General features: G+C 42.5%; 1 long non-coding RNA gene across 3 annotated transcripts in view; it reads left to right on the forward strand.

Annotated features, from left to right (window-relative positions):
• The window catches only part of LOC122457221, a 141,112-nt gene that overhangs the window by 33,968 nt on the left and 84,650 nt on the right, over positions 1 to 22,494 (forward strand). For all 3 annotated transcript variants that reach the window (XR_006276670.1, XR_006276669.1, XR_006276672.1), the window contains one exon: positions 9,555 to 9,690. This is a non-coding gene — a long non-coding RNA (uncharacterized LOC122457221). The remainder of the gene's footprint in view (positions 1 to 9,554; positions 9,691 to 22,494) is intronic.

Below are 22,494 nucleotides of genomic sequence, written 5' to 3' on the forward strand. Positions count from 1 at the left end.
AAGATCTATCTGGCTTTAAGATTCTACTCGATAAGGTTATGGAGGAGTTGGTATGATGGGATAATGTGATTTTGGTAATTAATTGATCTTTAAATATTCAGGGTAAATAGGCCTAATCCCCTGAGATGGGATATTAGATGGATGGGATCTGAGTTACTCAGGAAAGAATTTTCTGTAGTATCTGGCTGGTGAATCTTGCCCATGTGCTCAGGGTTTAGCTGATTGCCATATTTGGGGTCGGTAAGGAATTTTCCTCCAGGGCAGATTGGAAGAGGCCCTGGAGGTTTTTCGCCTTACTGTGTAGCGTGGGTCACTTGAGGGAGGATTCTCTGCTCCTTGAAGTCTTTAAACCACGATTTGAGGACTCAATAGCTCAGACATAGGTGAGGTTTTTCGTAGGAGTGGGTGGGTGAGATTCTGTGGCCTGCGTTATGCAGGAGGTCGGATTAGATGATCAGAGTGGTCCCTTCTGACATTAGTATCTATGAATCTAGGTGACCTGCTTGCAGTCTATAATGATATAAAAGGGGAACAAATATTTAATAATGGACAGTTCAGTCTAGCAGACAAAGGTATAACACGATCCAAGGGCTGGAATTTGAAGCTAGACAAATTCAGACTGGAAATGAAGCATAAATTTGTAACAGTGAGATTAACTAACCGTTGGAACAATTTACCAAGGGTTGTGGTGGATTCTCCATCACTGGCAATTTTTATATCAAGATTAGATGTGGGCTTTGTTAGTTTTTTAAATGTATGCTCTAGTTCCAAAGGACGTATTTTGGGGAAATTCTATGGCCTGTGTTATACAGAAGGTCAAACTATATGATCACAATGGTCCCTTCTGGTTTTGGAATCTATGAATCTTTGAAAGCTTGAGAACATGTGTATCAAATGTATCCTAGTTCAGGATCCTATCTCATTTGATACATCACTCAAAACCTCTAAGTACAATAGAATCCCCATGCTCTGAACCTCCCTGTTGAACAAACTGCCAGCCTTTTCCCCTGTTCCACTGACTGCCTTTCTACTGATTTTCTGATTATGTTTGGCATGGTAAACTCTAAGTGTGTTCCTGATTAATAATTAATAATAAATTAATACAGAGATCACCCTTACAATTTGGATAATCTGGCGTTGACTACCTTGGCATAGTTTATTGATTTAGATCAGCTTAGCTTAATCAGAATTTCTTCTCAGAAATGTATTTCAGCATTTTCTTTAGCTGGCATAAGAAGGGCTGATGCAGATCTCTTATTCATAGGAAACTGCCTTGAGCAAATGTACTTGATGTCACAGGAAAAGAGATGCAGATGTGTACAGTTTTCTGTCTGCATCTAACATTTGCATACACTGCAAAGACAGGCATGTAAATAAAGGTTATTTATGTGGTGGGGAAATAATACAAGTGCTGGGATCGTAAAGAGGGAAGGCAAATATATAAGGCCACCTGCTGCTTGTGGGTTTCTGGTTTGCTAGTCAAGTGAACAGTATGTGTTTGTCCACTGTTGCCTTACTGTTAGTACTGTTAGTTCTTTGGGCCACGTTGTGCTCTTCTGGGAATCCTGTTGACTGAATGTCATTTCTAGTGATGACCAAATAGCACAAGGGCAGTACAATTTATCTGGCCATGTGAATAGGCCAAGTAAATTGCCTGTCCATAGGGGAGCACTAGGCAGGAGACTGGGAGGGATGATATCCTCCTGCAATGTGGGGGGCTGGGCACAGAACACCTGTGCAATCTCTGCATAGCCCTGATGTGTAGCTTGTGGCCTCTGCAGCCGTGCTGGGAAGGTTGCCCCTGAGCTATGTTGCACGGCATACTCAGGCACACAGCCCATCTGCATGGCCTCACAGCTCCCTGGATGTGGAGCTTCCTGTGGCCCCACTCCACAGCCTTGCATTGTGATTGTGCACAGCCACCAGAACATGCTACCTGTTGTGGCCCACTGAGTTAACATGTGATCGTTGTTCAGTGCACAAATACAAATAAACACAGCTAGGCTTTTTCTGTGCTTAAAAATATACCCCCTTCTCCCCCCCCCAACACACATTTTTAACAAAGCTCAGGGGTACCATTCACAAAAAAAATCTGGGATGAAATCCTGGTCCCCTTAAAGTCACTGGCCAAACACCCCCTGACTTCAGCAGAGGCAGGATTTCACCCCCAGCATGTTCAGACTTGTGCAGGGTTATGCAGATAACCTTTGTGTATTTTTTGCAGAATCTCTCTCCTGTTCTGTTCTATTCACGTTTATATACCTATCACCATGGTATTGGTGTAATTAATGTGAATTAAAAATAACAGTTATTCTGACTAGTGGATGAGTATTCCATCCCATGTAAATAGTCACAAAAGCTGGGTGGGGGAGAAATCTCTAGCTTGCTTAGGCTCAAAATCTGAGGGGCTAGGTGTGACCCCAGCTGCTTCTGGACCCAGGGGGAGCCGCGGTTGCCAAGAGCACTTTATATCGTTTATGCTTGGGGAGAAGATTATAGCCTTGTCCTATGGATGGGTACCTTGCTGCAGTTACCCATGCTGATCTCCCCATAAGATTGAATTATTATAGTGTATTCTATGTGGCGATTCTGCCTATAAACATGTGGCATATTGCAGTAAGTGCAGAGGTCTGTGGCCCACTTTTTAAGCAACATTTCGTATGGGCAGCATATCACAGCAGTGCTTCATGATCTGAACTAGCTGCCAATTGATTCTGGGGCACAATTTAAGGTGGTATTATTAACATATAAAAGCCACAAATGGTTTGGGTTCTGGCTTCGTAAGAGCTCATCATGTCTCTCAACCACTGTGACTTGAGGGTAATTGTGATCAGCAGAGGTGCTCAAGCAGACGGCCCCCTAGTTTAAAAAGACTGTCAGCAGGGCTCCTGTGCTCTAGAACTTGCCTCCTGTTTGGTCCAAGATTTGCAATGGTAGTGCTAGGAGCTTTCAAGGAAGACAGTTCATGCTCCAGGAACCTCAGAATCTAAGGCCAGACAAACACGAATACAAAGGTTAGAGGAAGGGTGTCAAGGTTCCTTCTCCACTCTGAACTCGAGGGTACAGATGTGGGGATCTGCATGAAAGACCCCCTAAGCTTATTTTTACCAGCTTAGGTTAAAACTTCCCCAAGGTACAAACTATTTTACCTTTTGTCCCTCGACCTTATTGCTGCCACCACCGAGCATCTAAGAAAAATAGCCCACTTGGAAACGTCTTTCCCCCAAAATCCCCCCAAGCCCTACGCCTCCTTTCCTGGGGAAGGCTTGATAAAAATCCTCACCAATTTGCATAGGTGAACACAGACCCAAACCCTTGGATCTTAAGAACAATGAAAAAACAATCAGGTTCTTAAAAGAAGAATTTTAATTAAAGAAAAAGTAAAAGAATCATCTCTGTAGAATCAGGATGGTAAATACTTTACAGGGTAATCAGATTCAAAACATAGAGAATCCCTCTAGGCAAAACCTTAAGTTACAAAAAGACACAAAAACAGGAATATACATTCCATTCAGCACAACTTATTTTATCAGCCATTTAAACAAAACAGAATCTAACGCATATCTAACTAGATTGCTTATTAACCCTTTACAGGAGTTCTGACCTGCATTCCTGCTCTGGTCCGGGCAAAAGCAACACACCGACGAGAGAACCCTTTGTTTTATCTCCCCTCCAGCTTGGAAAGTGTCTCCTCATTGGTCATTTTGGTCAGGTGCCAGCGAGGTTATCTTAGTTTCTTAACCCTTTACAGGTGAAAGGGTTTTTCCTCTGGCCAGGAGGGATTTAAAGGTGTTTACCCTTCCCTTTATATTTATGACAAAGGGGAACAACCACAGACGAATTACATGCAAGCCAGGGGTGTGATGTTGCAAGTGTACGTAGGATAACTGGTTCATTTTTCCTGCTACTCTTACTCATGCTGTGTAGTATCTTACTCTGTGAGTAGTTCTGTTGAAACCAGTGGGACTACTCATGGAGGAAGGCACAACTCAGCATAAGTGTGGCAAAATAAGGTCCAATGAGATTTCACTTGTTGCTTTGCAAAGCTCTTCAAGAGTCAGAGCATGACAAATATGGTGTCCTCCAAATCTCCATACAGGGTATTCTTCTATAAAGGTATAAGACCAGATCTTTGGCAACAGCCACTAGTACAGCACAATTTAGGAGGTACAAAGGTGGCACTAAGATTCCTTTGTGCTTTTTCCATCCTGGGTTGGCTGTGCACTGCTCTGATTTCCTTGGGGCTGCTCTACCTTGTGCCATCTGCCAAGAGCTGTGACGGGGGCCAGAAGATTGCCGGGAAGCACAGGGTATATCCCTACCACAGTAGCCACAAAGGGGATGGCTTAAGAGCTACTATGGGAGGATCCCCCTATTCAGGGGGGCGTACCATGGATTTATATAAGAACAATAAGATATTCTCCATCTTATTCTCTATCCCTTTTTAAATGATTCCCAACATCCCGTTTGCTTTTTTGACTGCCGCTGCACACTGCATGGACATCTTCAGAAAACTATCCGTGATGACTCCAAGATCTTTCTCCTCATTGGTTGTAGCTAAATTGGCCCCCATCATATTGTATGTATAGTTGGGATTATTTTTTCAAATGTGCATTACTTTACATTTATCCACATTAAATTTCATTTGCCATTTTGTTGCCCAATCACATAGTTTTGTGAGATCTTTTTGAAGTTCTTCACAGTCTGCTTTGGTCTTAACTATCTTGAGCAGTTTAGTATCATCTGCAAACTTTGCCACCTCATTGTTTACCCCTTTCTCCAGATCATTTATGGATAAGTTGAATAGGATTGGTCCTAGGACTGACCCTTGGGGAACACCACTAGTTAACCCTCTCCATTCTGAAAATTTACCATTTATTCCTACCCTTTGTTTCCTGTTTTTTAACCAGTTCTCAATCCATGAAAGGATCTTCCCTCTTATCCCATGATAACTTAATTTACATAAGAGCCTTTGGTGTGGGACCTTGTCAAAGGCTTTCTGGAAATCTAAGTACACTGTGTCCACTGGATCCCCCTTGTCCACATGTTTGTTGACCCCCCAAAGAACTCTAATAGATTAGTAAGACATAATCTCCCTTTACAGAAACCATGCTGACTTTTGCACAACAATTTATGTTCTTCTATGTCTCTGACAATTTTATTCTTTACTATTGTTTCAACTAGTTTGCTCATAAGTCCTCATAGCACAAGAACTTGGGGGTCACCACATGAAATTAATAGGCAGCAGGTTTAAAACAAACAAAAGAAAGTATTTCTTCACAACACACAGTCAACCTGTGTAACTTTTTGCCAGAGGATGTTGTGAAGGCCAAGACTATAACATGGTTGAAAAAAGAACTAGATAAATTCATGGAGGATAGGTCCATCAGTGGCTATTAGCCAGGATGGGCAAGGATGGTGTGCCTAGCCTCGGTTTGCCAGAAGCTGGGAATGGGCGACGGGATGGATCAGTTGATGATTACCTGTTCTGTTCATTCCCTCTGGGGCACTGGCTGCTGTTGGCAGACAGGATGCTGGGATAGATGGACCTTTTGTCTGATCCAGTATGGCCATTCTTATATTCTTATGTAAGCCATTCATTTTGGGAGCAAATGTCCAGTATCAAAATGGCTGATATGTTGGTTTGGTACTATGGTACTAAGAACTCATCAGCAAGGCTCGAGTTTGCTTTGCTTTGTGCTGTCCATTGCGGCTGGTACTGAAAGTATAACCTTGTTGTAGCTGTAATTCACAGTCTTTTCAAAGGTTCTGCAAGAGTGGGATTTCTACACTGTTAAGCATCATCTGACACCAGTCTCCACAAACTGCAAAGTCAATACATTTAATGGCACCTTATAGACTAAAAGACATATTGGAGCATAAGCTTTCGTGGGTGAATACCCACTTCGTCGGATGCATGTAGTGGAAACTTCCAGAGGCAGGTATAAATATGCAAGCAAGAATCAGGCTAGGGATAATGAGGTTAGTTCAATCAGGAAGGTTGAGGCCCTCTTCTAGCAGTTGAGGTGTGAACACCAAGGGAGGAGAAACTGCTCTTGTAGTTGGCTAGCCATTCACAGTCTTTGTTTAATCCTGAGCTGATGGTGTCAAATTTGCAAATGAACTGAAGCTCAGCAGTTTCTTTTTGAAGTCTGGTCCTGAAGTTTTTTTGCTGCAGGATGGTTACCTTTAAATCTGCTTATGTGTGTCCAGGGAGTGTTCTCTTACAGGATTTTGTATATTGCCATTCTTAATATCTGATTGAATACAAGCTGTCAGGAACAGTATCCCTGATGATGCCACAGCACAACTGGTTACTGAGTTCTATGACTTTATCCTCACGCACAATTATTTCAAATTTGGTGACAATATATACCTCCAGACCAGTGGCACCGCTATGGGCACTTGCATGGCCCCACAATATGCCAACATTTTTATGGCTGACCTGGAACAACGCTTCCTCAGCTCTCATCCACTCACGCCCCTTCTCTACCTACACTACATTGATGACATCTTCATCATCTGGACCCATGGGAAGGAAACCCTGGAAGAATTCCACCATGATTTCAATAGTTTCCACCCCACCATCAACCTCAGCCTGGACCAATCTACACAGGAGGTCCACTTCCTAGATACCACGGTGCAAATAAGTGATGGTCACATTAACACCACCCTATATCAAAAACCTACTAACCACTATGCCTACCTTCATGCCTCCAGCTTCCATCCCGGACACACCACATGATCCATTGTCTACAGCCAAGTGCTGAGGTACAACCGCATTTGCTCCACCCCTCAGACAGAGACGAACCCTACAAGATCTTCACCAAGCATTCTCAAAACTATGATACCCACATGAGGAAATAAGGAAACAGATCAACAGAGCCAGATGTGTACCCAGAAGCCTCCTGCTGCAAGACAAACCCAAGAAAGAAACCAACAGAACGCCACTGGCCATCACATACAGTCCTCAGCTAAAACCTCTCCAACGCATCATCAGTGATCTACAACCCATCCTGGACAATGATCCCTCACTTTCACAGGCCTTGGGAGGCAGGCCAGTCCTCGCCCACAGACAACCTGCCAACCTGAAGCATATTCTCACCAGCAACTACACACTGCACCATAGTAACTCTAACTCAGGAACCAATCCATGCTGTTAGGATATAGATATTCAGGCCCGTCTGTAAAGGCCTATACGCTAAGAATTTAGGTGTATTCTTATCACTTGGCTAGTTATAGAGGTATAAAAGAAATAATCAAAATCACTGTCTGCCAGTGTAAGGTCCTTCTCTAACTGTGACAGTCTGAGGCCCTGTTCTTAGGCTATGGCCTTTGGCTAAGCAACAGAGGCAGCCATAAGCTGGGAAGCGACCAGTCACATCCTCACATTTCAACCGAGTCACATTGAAATAAGGTGCTATTGGGCTGTTAGGAATACAATCCTGTCCTGATAATGCCTATCGCCTCCAGAGAAAGGGAAGTGCCTAGAAGATGTAAAAGGAAACTTAGTTTGATAGCATCCTGTCTGGCAAGAACTCACTTATCAATAGCTGGGATGTGAAATCCTCATTTCTGTGTTGTTCTATCACTGTAGTCCCCATTTCCCCATTGTTTGTCTGTATAATCTCTTGTCTGGTTCTGTGATTGTTTCTGTTTGCTGTATAATTAATTTTGCTGGATGTAAACTAATTAAGGTGGTGGGATATAATTGGTTACATAATCATGTTACAATGTGTTAGGATTGGTTAGTTAAATTTCAGGAAAATGATTGGTTACGGTATAGCTAAGCAGAACTCAAGTTTTACTATATAGTCTGCAGTCAATCAGGAAATAAGTGGGTGTGTGGGTGGGGGAAATGGGAACAGGGAATGGGGGTGGGGAAATCTGAATCATGTTTTGCTAAGGGGGAAATGGGAACAGGGACACAGGTAAGCCTCTGTGGTGTCAGAGCTGGGAAGGGGGACACTAAGGAAGGAAACTGGAATCATGCTTGCTGGAAGTTCACCCCAATAAACATTGAATTGTTTGCTCCTTTGGACTTTGGGTATTGTTGCTCTCTGTTCATGCAAGAAGGACCAGGGAAGTAAGTGGGTGAAGGAATAAGCCCCCTAACACATGCAACAAACCTCGATGCCAACTCTGCCCACATATCTACACCAGTGACACCATCACAGGACCTAATCAGATCAGCCACACCATCACCGGTTCATTCATCTGCATGTCCACCAATGTAATATATGCCATCATGTGCCAGCAATGCCCCTCTGCTATGTACATCGGCCAAACTGGACAGATCCTACGTAAAAGGATAAATGGACACAAATCAGATATTAGGAATGGCAATATACAAAAATCTGTAGGAGAACACTTCAACCTCCCTGGACACGCAATAGCAGATTTAAAGGTAGCCATCCTGCAGCAAAAAAACTTCAGGACCAGACTTCAAAGAGAAACTGATGAGTTTCAGTTCATTTGCAAATTTGACACCATCAGCTCAGGATTAAACAAAGGCTGTGAATGGCTAGCCAACTACAAGAGCAGTTTCTCCTCCCTTGGTGTTCACACTTCAACTGCTAGAAGAGGGCCTCATCCTCCCTGTTTGAACTAACCTTGTTATCCCTAGCCTGATTCTTGCTTGCATATTTATACGTGCCTCTGGAAATTTCAACTACATGCATCCGACGAAGTGGGTATTCACCCACGAAAGCTTATGCTCCAATACGTCTGTTAGTCTATAAGGTGCCACAGGACTCTTTGCCGCTTTTACAGATCCAGACTAACATGGCTACCCCTCTGATATTTAACACATTTAATGTTATAGGACAAATTCTTCTCTTAGTTGCACTGATACATCTATGTTAATTTCAGTGGGAATGCATCAGTATAACTAAGGGGAGAATTTGGCTAACTTGAGTAACCATGTGTTTGTATTTCTGTGATACCAACACTTCTAGGGTCATATGAAACATTTAGATTGTAACCTCTTGGGGGCAGTGTCGCAGGCTGGCTGCCCTTTGAGGCAAATCAGGCTCAGATCAGTCTGTGACCTAGCAGCTAGCCCCCAGCTGATGGTGATAGGGCAATTTAATGACACTTGGTGATCCAAGCTGTGAAAGGGTTAGGAAAAGACTATACAAACAGAGTGGCGAACCCAGTTGGGGAGGGGGAAGTCTGAAGACTCTCCTGCAGGTAGGAGAACCCAGAGGGAGCAGGGTCAGACTCCTGTGTGTGGGAGCCCTGAGATAGGGCTTAAACTGATAAGAGGCCCCACAGGGAGTAGCACAGGCTCTTGTGGGGGAAGTCCTGAGGTAGGGCTGACAAAGGGCAGGGAGATCCCATGGGAAGCTGCCAGAGTCCCTGCAGAAGGGAGTCAGTGAGGGAAAAGACAAGAAGCCACAAAGGAAGAATGCTACAGGAGCAGGTTAGGCTCCTGCGGGGGAGGCTCTGAGGTGGGGTGAGTAAAAGCACTTCCATAGAGCCCGAGCGCAGTATAATTATTATTTGAATGTTTAGCTTGGATTTTCAATTGGACCTTTTTGTTACCCTGGAAGGAGCCTGAACTGGATGTGATTTGGCTGGAGGACTGAGCCACAGAAGCCCTGGTGAGAGGCAGATGGACATTAGGAGGCACCAGAGATGAGAACACCTAGCAGCGTCTCACCCTGACACAAGGCGGTGCTATGGATGGTAAATACACTACCTTACAGGCAGATACTATGGGCTAGAGTCACAGCTGGTGTAAATCAAAATAGCTCCATTAAAGTCAATTGGGATAAACCACTTTATGGCAGTTCAGAATCTGGATCTATGCCTTTTATTATCTTCTAGGAAGCATGCAGATCATTGCTAAGTGCTATAAAATGATAATTGAATATTAAAAGAATTATCACCAATGCAAAGTGGGTATTTGAAATAACCCAGCAGTACAGAATTGCTACCAACTTTGGGCTATTTTATTTTCAAATCCACCAGTATCTATGAAGATGAATTTTATTATATTTATATTTTCAGATGTATTATCATCATCATTGTTTAGCCTTCTAGGTTTACACAGTGCTTTAAGTCACTTCAAGTATACACATCAAAAGCTGGAAAATAAAAGTTTCCCCAAATAATTTACGTGAGAATTTGGGGATTACATGGGAACATGCCAGGGCTGAGCTGTGGTCCATCTAATTCAATAGCTTGTCTCTGACAGTGACTAGTACCAGATGCTTAAGAGGAAGGTCAATTTTCCCTTTCCAGTATCTCCAGAATTCATCTTTTTTTTCTTCTACTCTGACTATTTATTCATTTAGATTTATAAAATTTTAATCATTCAATCAAGAGAAGCCCATCCTTTTGGTCTTGGTGCCACTACAACAGTTAACATTTATGTTCTGTTTAATATTTCCCATAATGATCATGTAATAATATAACGTACTGCCCCTCTTTCCATGAATAAATGAGATCAATAGCAGACACTTTTCTCCAAGCTCTGGTAACTTCTCATCTGTAATTCAGTGACAAAATATCCTCAAGTTGGCAGGCACAATTGCAAAAGCTGCAGATACAATGCCACTTTGTGTCTCAAAGGGCATTATCACTGAGCAAATACTGTCAACAGAGTTGGCAGCAATCATATCACATTTCTGATTTATAGCAGCTGAACTTTCATGCTCCAAACAGGAGACTGGAACTGAAAATAATAAATGATAGCACGAGTTCTTGGAGGTTTAGTAGCACTTATTCCTGCAAATAGTTACAGATCTCTGCTATGATTAGTTAGTAACTGAAATAAGCCCTTTTGCTTTCATTATTACAAGCATATTGATATTGTTTCATTATCATGCTGTATGTACATGAACATCTGCTGTATTCCAGAGCCTTAAATAAGGGGTAGAGAAACTTTGGGTATGTCTACACCAGCGCTGGGACAGTGCTTCCCAGTGCGGGTAGATGGTCACACACTAGCTCTGTTCCAGCTGGTGCACTAACAAATAGCATTGTGGCCGCAGCAGCATGGGCACAGCTTGGGCTAGGCACCCAAGTACATACCCAGGTGTCGGGTGGGGTTGTGCTTGGGTGACTAGCCTGAGCCACCGCCCATGCTGCTGTGGTCACACTGCTATTTTTAGCACACTAGCATGAGCAGAGGTAACACATGTCTGTTTACCCATGCTGGGAAGCACCATTTTAACTGCTTTGTAGACATACTCTTATTCTCAATGAAAATGGACTCAACACTTTCTATAGACATAAAATATTCTCCTGAGTTTGCATGAGACTTGCAGTTCTGCAACCACAGAGTGAGTTTTTGCTATATTTAATTTATAGATGTATGGTAGAATCTATAGCCTACTGTTTTCATGTAGAAAAGTTGTGAACTTAACCTCCCTGGCAGGGCCTCGTGCTGCCATTTTAAATGGCTGGTCCACTGAAATCAATAGAAGGTCACGGATGGCTCATTGTACATTTTGCAACACCGGTTGCATGTGACTGCTGGATGTACCAAACCTACTTGACTGCAGTGAAAATGTTTGTATATATGATTTAAACTTGTTAGAAGGTTACTTATTCTCACTGGACCACGGTTTGATTTCTCCTCTTCTAGTCAGAGCAAGAACTACATTAATACTAAATGAGGAGCTTTGGACAATTGCTCCATCAGCAGCCCCTGCTTTCGACCCATGTTGTTGTTTCTGGGGACAGACCTGGCGTCCAACACCTCCTCTTATTCCCTACTGCTGTCTAATCTCCAGATGTGGCTCTTGTGGTCCCAATATTATTTTTGGGTGGAGAAGCCCTTTAAGATCCACCTCTCCGTTACTCCAACAGTGAGTTGCCGCCACTTCAGCTCAATCTGCATTCCTTACCTTAATATTCTTGGAAGGGTAAGTGCCAGAGGAATTTTGAGGAGGAAGAGGATGAGGTAGTGTGGCCTTTGGGATTTGGTTTCGATGTGGTTGGTTTTAGGCTTATGAGAGTATTTTTCTATCTGTTGATTTATCATGTGTCATGAGTTTTACAGTTCCGCAAATGGAATGTCATGGAGAGAAACTGCCAGCATACTTAGCCACTGGAACCTGTTTTAAGGTCTGGGCTAGGGAGGGAGTTTCCTGTGGGAGTTTTCACAAGGCAGCTTTCTGAAATCCCTGTAATTCCTGCTCCATGGAAGCTTGGCTCTACCTCTAAAATTGAAGTTCATTATTAAATGCTACCAGACCTACGGAGCAAAGAGTTGATACTAAATTGGAGCTGGTTCCCATTGAAGTCAATGGAGAGGCATTAATTGATTTCAGTGAGAGTTTGATTTGGGCCCTAGATACGTGTGCCCCAAGAATGGTGAAGCGGGAGGATAATGGGGAGAAGCCTGAAATGAGTTTTCCAGTTGTGATTGTTCTGTGTGATACTTTAAGTGCTGATTTGAATGTCATTAAAAAAAGCCTTTGGCTCGAATAGGTTAAGGCAATCTGCTTTACTTTGTAAGGTAGGGTCTACCAGGAAACTGCATGTTTGAGAAGTAATTAATTGGTGTTATTGAAGGGAACTGTGATGGGGAAACTTTGCATTTTTGGAATTAATATCAGAATGTAAAAGTGATTGCCCACTTGCAGAGGTGAAAGTTTAACACTGACAAAGAAGGCCCTTGCACCTGTGTGGATGCCTATGGATTTCAGTGTGTAAGGATCCATCTCTGGATCAGGCTGCAGAATCGGGACCCAAGTCTAGTGAGAAAACCATGGCTGAGGTACAGATGTCAGAAATATCTTGAAAGACCAGTGTGGTTTCTTTTTTACCATTAAGATTGGGTATTTGTTGAATGGAAGTTAAGAAATACATTCATTTTCTGGATCATCATAGCTACATTGCCTGACATTTCTTGGCAAACTGGGGCACATGACGATACAGAAGCCTGAATTTATTTGTACATATTAATGTTCATACTCTCGTTCTTTTGTCCTCTCAGTCCTGGAATTTAAGGCTTTCCTCATCTCCACCACTGACTACATTTCTGCTCCCGTTTCTTACCACATTACATTCCTGCTGTACACATACAACCCCAGTGTGGCCAACTCTGCCTTCATTTCCTTCTCCTTCTCTCATCTACATTTCTTTTCCATGCTGCTTCTTATTCCTGAATGATCTCCCTATCCACGGGAGGTTGCATGGGATGGTGGATAGGGTACAGGACTAGTCAGTCTACCACTGATTCACTGTGTGCCCTTGGGAAAATCATATGACCTACATGTTCCTCAATTTTCCTATCTGTAACTGGTGTATAATAATTCTTATCCAGCTTTGTAAAATGCTTTAGTATTATGGATGAGACATGCTTTGTAAACTTTAAGCATCATCCCAATGTGCTTGGCTCCCATCCTGTCTTCATTTAAATCCCCCTTGAAAACTCACTTCTTCCATAAGGCCTACAACTACTAACCCATGTCAATATAATGTCTTCATCACTACCATCTATGGAGTAACTCACTGAGTACTGAAATAAACCACTTTCCATTGGGATTACTGCCTAAAAGCCAAACGTAATCAGCAAAGTCTGGGGTTGGAAGGCTGTCACAGATAGAATCCATTTACTAATGAGTTGCAGCCTACTGTCCACATGGTAATGTCTGTGGTTTTAATTAAACATTAGAGACCTTCTTTTTACCATTTGTTGCTTGTTAGCTCTTTAACAGATATGCTTTCCCAGTTGCATAGAAATTCATTTTTCTTCTTCCAGTGAATACCAGCCAAACAATAGGGCTATGAATATTGTACCGCTCAGTAATGCTTTCTAAAATCAGATTTTTCAGAAGTATTTGCATATGTGCCTCAGCTAACATGCCAATAAAACTATTGCCAAGACACAGAAAGATGTTTCCTTTTGGAGTGATTTTATAAAATTTCCCCTGATACAATTGCTGAGAGAAAAATAAATGTGCTATCCATTTACAAAGTTAACTGGAGAAAACTTGAATCATCGATAAGGATGGTTACTAAGCAACCAAATGCAGTCTATAACAGTGATAATAGCACTTTGAAAGTGAACCACTTAGTCTAGTACATGCAAAGCTCCATTCTCCAGTTAGTGCAGAATTCATATTGGCTCCTCTGTGCTACTGGTGTTATTTCTGGCAGACACATATTACCAATAAGCATTGTTCAAGTGAGTCTAAACCACTATTTAAAATGTTATAACAAAACTAACAATGAATTCAGAATCTAAAAGACTAATGATTTAAAAATGCATTTGTGGAAAAAGTCCTATAGAGTTTAATAGAAAATGATCACATTTCAATAGTTTCTTTACCCATCTTATAGCATTTAATAGAGAATTCTATCCCTGCCATTGAATTCTGAAGGATGAGTCCAAAAACCTAGAGAAAGGACACTCTGTATTAAGTTTTAATGGATTTTAGAATAAATTCTGTCTGAGTTTCCCTATAAAAGGGTGGTATTTAATTAAATACAGTTAAACCATCTGGTTTATGCCACAATGTAGCATTTTAATAAAGGAAACAAACTGTTTTTAAGAGAACTATATTACATGTTATTACCCTGCACCCTGGCTGAGAGCCTCTAGAATGACCATGTCTCTCTCTCTCTCTCTCTCTCTCTCTCTCTCTCTCTCTAGTATCTCACTAAGACTTCTTTGAGTGGTCCTTGGTAGAGTGAGAAAATATACACAAAGAGCGATACTTTTAGCAGGAACTAGAGATCTCCTCAGCCCAGAAGTTCCTACCTTTATTAAGCTACCTGCTGCAACGCATCCTGGTCCTATCTGGTAATGTGGAGGACCAGGAACTTTGTAAACTCTCCATGACTCCCTTACTTTATAATAAAAAGTCAAAACTTAAATTATAACAAACACACATACACATATACAATGAGTCAAAATAAACTTCAGATTCCTTAAAATAAAAGATATGCTCTAGGAATTATTTTTGGGAAGTTCTATGGGCTGTATTATATAGGAGGTCAGAATAGATGGTCACAGTGATCCATTTTGGCCTAGGAATCTATGAATCTGTAAAGCTATGTCCCCTTATCAATTGTATATAAATAATCCTGAGCAATATTCTAAAAACCAAGTCTTTGAGGGGGTCTGATCAATCTTCCATTCATGTTCTCACATCTGTTGAGTTTGTGTGTGGAGTTCCCTGTGGAGGGTACTCACTTCCTGACAGTGTACTGCAGGTCCCAGATCCTTGCTTTGTTGTGTTTGGAAATGTTGAAGATGAACCCGATTCCTCCAGATAAGTCCTTTCGGTGGCTCCACTAGATAGGATCTTGGAGTTTCTGACAAGTTCTGAACAGTTCCAAATGTTTGGGAGCTTTATAGCCAAACTGTGTGTGATACTGGCCAGATCATGCCACGGTCCCCATGCATCAGGGAACCCTGACAAATACATAGCTGGAATCAGTCTGGCTCACCTGTGTGTTAGTAGTGTTAAAATAGGTATAGTGTTATAATAATGTGTTTAGACTTTATCGAATGCTTGTGAGTTTCTGAATGCATTAATCTTGCTTATAACATCTGTAGCCCATATTGCAAGGTAATATTTGAGCAGTTGGATTGTAAGGCTCTCTGACTATGTAAGTCACCAGACAGGAGAGAGACATAAACTAGTGTGAAGTGCTGATCTGCAACAGGAAAGGTCCATCGACACTAGAGGAACTATTGTGGTATGATAAAGAGGACAAAAGACATTTGTTGTTTTGCCCTCCCCCTGTGAAGTGGATTCCTCCCGTCAGCTGAGCTTGCAGCTCAGAGCACAATGAAGGAGAGGGTTAAAAAAGCTCTAACAAGAAAGAAAGGGATTTCTGTGCTGCTTGGACTCTGGGGGGCAAGGTTTACTAGGCATAAGTAAGAGATTCTCTGTGCTTAGCCTGGGTTATCCCTAGAGATCAAATAGGGATTACTTATGATAGAAGCTTTCTATTTTGAAACTTATGATTGTAACTCATTTGTATATATATGTTTACCTGCTTTAACCTTGTATATAACTCCCATTTCCTTTTCCTAGTTAATAAATATTTAGATAGTTTATTATAGGATTTGCTGCAAACTTTGTCTTTGATGTAAGATCTAAGGTGCAATTAATCTGGGGTAAGTCACTAGTCCTTTGTGACTAGGAGTGACCTGAATATTGCTGTGATTCTTGGTATAAGGGACCATCTGTCACAAAGGAATGCTCACCTGGGTGGCAGGACAGATCAGAGTTTCCAAGGCAACTGTCTGTGACTCCATGTGAAGGCTGTTATAGTGCCTGAGGACTTTATACTTGATGATTGGTTGGTGAAATCTAAGTATAGAACTCACAACCAATTTGGGGGTTGTGCCCTGTTTCCTAACAGTCAGCCCTGAGGTTGGTAATTATGCACTTGAGTCACTGCCAGCGGTTTTACACTTTGTTCTCTGGTCTCAGTTCAGATTTTTGTTCTGTGCCAACACTTGAAGTCTTGTGGCTGCTGAATTTTTATTTCAGCATCCCATTCTCAAATGTTTTCAGGTCAAGCCACTTATGCTTAAGCTGTATTAGTGCCACAGATAAAGATGTCCTTATTCATCTTCTCATCAGAACTTCTGCTGAAGATAGCCGATGCAAGCAAGGTCAATGTAGATTTTGACATCTGTCTCTAAAGTCTTTTCTTCTTCTATTGGTGGCCGTTCAATTGGGGCTTTAGACAGAGTGTCTGCTGCTTTGAGTGTTTCCCCTGGTATGTGTTCTATGTTGTAAGAGAATTGCATTAGCCCTCATAGAAATCTTTGAATCCTATGTGGAAAGTCATTCAGTGGTTTTGAACCCAATAACACCACTAGGGGCTTTTGTTCTGTTTCTGTGTTGAAATCCAAGCCAAACACACATGCATGGAACTATTCATAGGCCCAAGTGACTACTAAAGCTTCCTTTTCCACTTGAGCATGCCACTGTTTGGTTTCTGTGAGGCTTCTTGGTACAAATGCAGCAGGTCTCCGGTCTCCTTCTGGCTGCCTTTATGTGATGCATCCACTGCTACTATTGTTGGGTAGCTTACCAAATATTTTGCCAAAATAGGTGGAGATGTCGGTAATTCTTTTATTTTATTAAATGTATTTTGCTGTGGCTACCCCAGATCTACATATTGTAATCATCCAGGGGATCTCTTTAGGGTTGTGTGGGATGAACTAAATTTGGTAAGAATTTCCCAAAATGATTTGTCATGCCTAGGAATCTTCTTGTAGCAGAATCAACTTTGGGTTTGGGTAAGGCAAGTAATGTCTTCAGTTTGTCTGAATCCAGCTGAATTCCGTTTGATAATTGTGTCGGACAAATTTTCGCTGCTCCTTTCCAAATTCACATTTCAGAGTAACACCAGTTTGTTGGAAGCATCTCAGATCTGCATGTAGTTGCTCGTCATGTTCATTTTTATCTCTGCCATATACTGACACATCATCTGCATTGCAAAGAATACCTAGCAAACCTGACACAAGGTGAGAGATTCTCTTTTGGAAATCTTTTGGTGTGGAAGATATACTGACTAGAACACATACAAAAAACCCAGTACTTTCCAAATGAGGTGACATGTAGTTAATGAGATGGATTTTTAGCAAGGGGGATTTGCTAGAAGCTGGCTGTAGCATCTAACTTTGAGAAAACTTTGGCTTCTGATAACTAAGCTAACGTCTGGTCAGCTGTAGGAAGTGTGCGTCTTTCTCTGCACATGTTTTTATTACGGCCCAAACAAATCTGGATTTTGCCATTGGCTTTTGATACTACAACCATGCCTGCACAATAGTCAGTGGTTTCTTCTGTCTGGGAAATAGCTCCTATATCTTCAATTTCCTTTAATTCTTCTTTGACTTTTTCCTAGCAAGCATATAGGAATGTGGCATGAGGCTGTCAGAGCAAAGGAAATACTGATGGCACCGATTCTCTTTTGTACTCCCCCTACAAAGCCCTGTGAAGACATGTGGACACATCTTCCATATAGTTTGCTTTTTGCCATTCCAGTTTCTCTACTAGGTGTAGACTTTGTATGGTAGCAACTCTAGTAGGAGAGTTCTCTGTCCTTGAATTACATTTTATTATTTGATGAAGAACATTCCATCCTTTCCCCAATTTCTTAAGGAACTGGCCACAAACATCTAATGTAGTGTTACTAGCCCCACATAAAATTTTATTTGGTCTTTGCAGATCTCCATCTCTATCAATTATAATCTTTTATTAGAATTGCAGTGCCGACTGCCCCAGTATCAGTTTTAAATTTAAGGTTTAAGGACGTTTCAATTCATGCTTGTGTACCAAGGAGCTGTCTCTCCTATTGAGGATATAGTCTCTAGAAGTATGGCCTCATTGTCCTCTGATGATAACAGTCCCTCTTGGATTGTTTCCACTACACTTAGTGTCCTGAGTGCTTCTGCAAAATGTCCCATTTTGTAGCATCTCCTACATTCTGCTCCTTTTACTGGACATTGTTGCCAGCTGTGGCTTGGGGTCTTGCCACATGTGCCACAGCTTTTCCAAGCTTCCCTCTTATTATGGTTCCTTGGTCTCTCTCTCTCTCTCTTTCTCTCTAATTGCGCACCGTTCTTGTGGTAAATTTGGTCTGATTGCTCCTGTCATATTTGTATTTGCTCTTCACTGTGTCAATATTGGCTGATGCAGTCTTCCAGTTGCTGCTAGAATGTAAGTCACACTGCTGTTTCTTTCGGGTTTCTTGCTTTCTCACTTTTTGCTATAGCTTTTGCTTGTGTGAGATCTGGATCTAACTGAAGTTGTGCTGGTGAATTGGTGTCTCTTATGCCAGCAACTATCCTGTCTGTTGTTAGTTCTTCTTTTAACATTCCATATTTGCAATGTTTAGTAACACTATGAACTGCAATAATAAAAGACTTCTCTGTTTCCCCTTCTTCCTGGCACCTCCTATTAAGATTAGCCCTTTCATATGTAATATTTTGTCTGCCTGTGAAATGGGCATCAAATACCTCTTTCTCTTTGAAGCATTCTTTTCCACAGCAGAGAGGGGAAGGGCATACATCAGCTGCATCACCCATGGTATTTATGGGTCCCCTTGCATCACCCATGGCATCAGAGAATTTATCAGGTATTCTTGTGCTTTCTCTGTTAAACCAGAAGCCATTTGGAATCATTCAAATCTACAGAGCCAGCAAGACCAGCTGCCTGAGTTGCCAAAATGAGACTTCTCTAGCACAGCCACTTGCACTATGGGTTCCTAGCTTTCCTTCCTTATTTTCCACTTTCTCCACTCACTCATTGCTCTGGCAGTCGGGGGGGAGGGGGTCTCTTTTCTTTCCTTTACTCCTTCTTTATAGAGGGATTCACTCCTTTCTGACACCACATGGTGTGAGGACATGAACAAAGAGCCCTGCTTCAAGCAGCAACTAGAGAACTCCCCAGCCAGGAAGTCCCTATGTTTATTAGGCTCCCAGCTGCAACACATTCTGGTCCTCTCTGGTAACAGTGGAGGAGTTGGACAAGGAACTCTGTATCACACCACAGACCCTCACCTGGGCATCTGTCCCTCACAGCAGGCACAGTGGTAGCAGGTGGGTTTCTCTTCAACCTCTGCTGGGAAGACTGGTGCCAGGCAAGACATCCTACTCTGTCCTGTGTGAGAATAGGTCTTCATTGGTTTTTGAGGTAGGGAGTTCTCCCTTGACTGCTGATCATCTCCCTCAGTGGTTGGGCATGGTGGAGCAGATTTCCCTTGATTGATGCATGAGGAATTGTGAGCTGGCAGACATGGGCAGGGAGAGAGGCAAATTCCAGAGCCTAGCGGACTCTCATACAGTGCAGCAGTAGTTTGGTCCTTTTTCCGCTGCTCCTTTTGGGCTGGTAGAGATGCAGGAATTGCATAGACTTCATAGTGAGCATGACCTGTCTCCCTTGCAGATCTGAAAGCACTGGTACGGGACTCAAGTAAAGAGTTCTGTTTGCAGCAGCTGCTGTGATTGCTGTAATGGGTGAACTCAGGGCGGGCCAAACATTTTAACAAGCAGAGCTGGCTTGTTTGGCAGTCATAGACACAGTAAGCCTGATGTGCAATGAAAGGAGAGTTAGCCTCAGAAAATGCACTAAAAAGCAAATGTATTCAGTCATCCTCCATAGACAAGTGACTTTAGGCAGCTGCTCAAGGAAGAGTGCCATGGTATGCACCAGACCTAAATACATTAGGAATGGGACAGGGACTCAGGAAATCTGAGAACTCAGAACTGAGTTCAATTCCAGTTCTGCCACAGACTTCCTGTGTGACTTCTGGCAAGTCACTTCATTTCTGTGTCTCAGTTTCTCTTTTGTAAAATGAGGATAATAGCTCTGCCTTTCTCTCATGCTTTGTCTATCTTGTCTAATTAGATTGTAAGCCCTTTGCAGGCAGGGGTTGTTTCTTACTATGTGTTTATACAGCAGCTAGCACAATACTTTGGAGCAGGGACTTGAAATTTGGCAAGAGGGTTGTCAGGAGATGGCCTTTGTGTCAGGAATGTACCTTTTGCTGTCTCGGTGAAAATACACTCAGATTTGGCAACATTATAAGCTTTTGAAAAATCACAGTTTGCACATGCTCACTGAAGACTTGCTAGATATTCATAGGTAAATTCCCCCAAGTTCCCATCTGCACTGTGATTCAGTCAAGGGCTGAACAGAACTTTTCCTGCAATTGGTGTGTTTTAGGTTGGGGTCCGGGATAGGCACCAGAAGTGAGAGCAGGGAGACTGTTTTTCCTATGATCTCAATGCCCCTCGGCAACCACTGGGAGGGGTTAGGGGGGAATTCATTTTAGAAGGAGCCCAGGGAGAGGAGGCTAGGTTTGGAGGCTGGCAGGTGAAGGGAAGAAGTGGAACTGGGAGTTGAGGTGGGGGGAAGACTGGGACTGGCTGGGGAAGGAGACTGGGATGGCGAAACAATGGGGTGGGAGGAAGAAGGCATGGAGAAGAGACCTATTGGCAGAGGAACAAGGAGGGGTAAATGGGACTGGCTGGTCAAGGAGAAAGGTGGTAATGTAGGCTTCTCTTTGCTAATGTACAAATAACAAAGAATGAGGGGTGAAGATCTGTCCTGGTCTTTGTACACTCCTAAAAGCACTGTTGGCTGGCTTGCAGCATTTCACTCAAGGAATGTAACCTTGGTATCTCTATAGGTCACACTGACAGGTACAGCAGGCAGGGGCTGAATGGAAGGTTTTCACTGAATGTTCTCACTTATTTATTTCCTGATAAAACATTTGTAAGTGGCGTGTGAAATGTTCCGGGGGAGGGGGGAGTCGGGGAGAGGGGTTTGTTTACTCATATCAGTCCAGAAGCAGGGGAATGGAGAATTCAAATGAGCATATCTGCTCACAAACCTAATATGGAGTGAACATTGCTATTTATGATTTAATGTTAGGGCTGTTTGTGGGTATGTGTGGTACCTAAAATACCTATTACAGGATGGATTTGGGCTCTGAACTACTGCCTGTCCTGTAGGAGAGCTGTACAACAGTGGGTGTCCTTGGAGCTCTCAGATTTTGAGGCCAGAAGGAACAATCATGATCATCTAGTCTGACCTCCTGCACATTGCAGGCCACAGAATCTCACCCACCGCTCCTCTAGTAAGCCCAGAGCCTCTGGCTGAGTTATTGCAGTCCTCAAATCTTGATTTAGAGACTTCAAGTTACAGAGTATCCACCACTCCTTTTCATTCAAACCAGAAAATGCCCCATGGTACAGAGGAAGGCAACCTCCATCCCCCTCTTCATCCCCCGGCATTATTCCATGTGATGCAACCAGCATTCTTTTGGTGGCTGTGGGTTTTAAACCTTTTTAAAATTAAATTTGAAATTATGACAGTCTATTTACATCACTGAGCCCTGGTCTACACTGGGGAAGGGGAGGGTCGACCTAAGATATTCAACTTCAGCTACGTGAATAGTGTAGCTGAAGTTGGCATATCTTAGGTCGACTTACCTAGCCATGAGGACTGCAGCAAGTCAACTGCTGCCACTCCCCCATTAACTCTGCTTCCGCCTCTTGCGAGCTGGAGTTCCGGAGTCGACGGGGAGCGTGTTCAGGGATCAATTTTTATCGTGTCTAGATGAGATGCGATAAATCGATCCCTGATAGATCGATCACTACCCTCTGATCTGGCAGGTAATGAAGACCTGCCCTTAGATTAAATTAAATTAAAAAAACCAAGCAGTACATATTTATTGCCAAGTTTTAAAGAAAGTCGAAGCACTGAACGGGTGGAAGTCACTGGCTAAGCATGTGGAACCACAGTTTGTTGAAGGGCTAAACCAGCTTCTGACAGCAGTAACCTCTTCTGCAAGTGCAGAGAGAATGTTTTCATTTCATTTAGATAGTTCAGGTCAATGACCAGTTCATTCAAAGTTGAGAAACCAACTGGAAGTTGAAAAAGCAAGGAAGCTTGTTTTCCTCTTTCAATCTATGAATTAAAATGAGGTGTGAGGAGGAAATGTGCTAAATTTTGAAGTAATGATGACCAGTGTCACGGGGGTCCACGTATTTTGCAC

The sequence above is a fragment of the Dermochelys coriacea genome, chromosome 1 (genome assembly GCF_009764565.3).
Source record: "Dermochelys coriacea isolate rDerCor1 chromosome 1, rDerCor1.pri.v4, whole genome shotgun sequence".
Classification (NCBI taxonomy): domain Eukaryota; kingdom Metazoa; phylum Chordata; order Testudines; family Dermochelyidae; genus Dermochelys; species Dermochelys coriacea.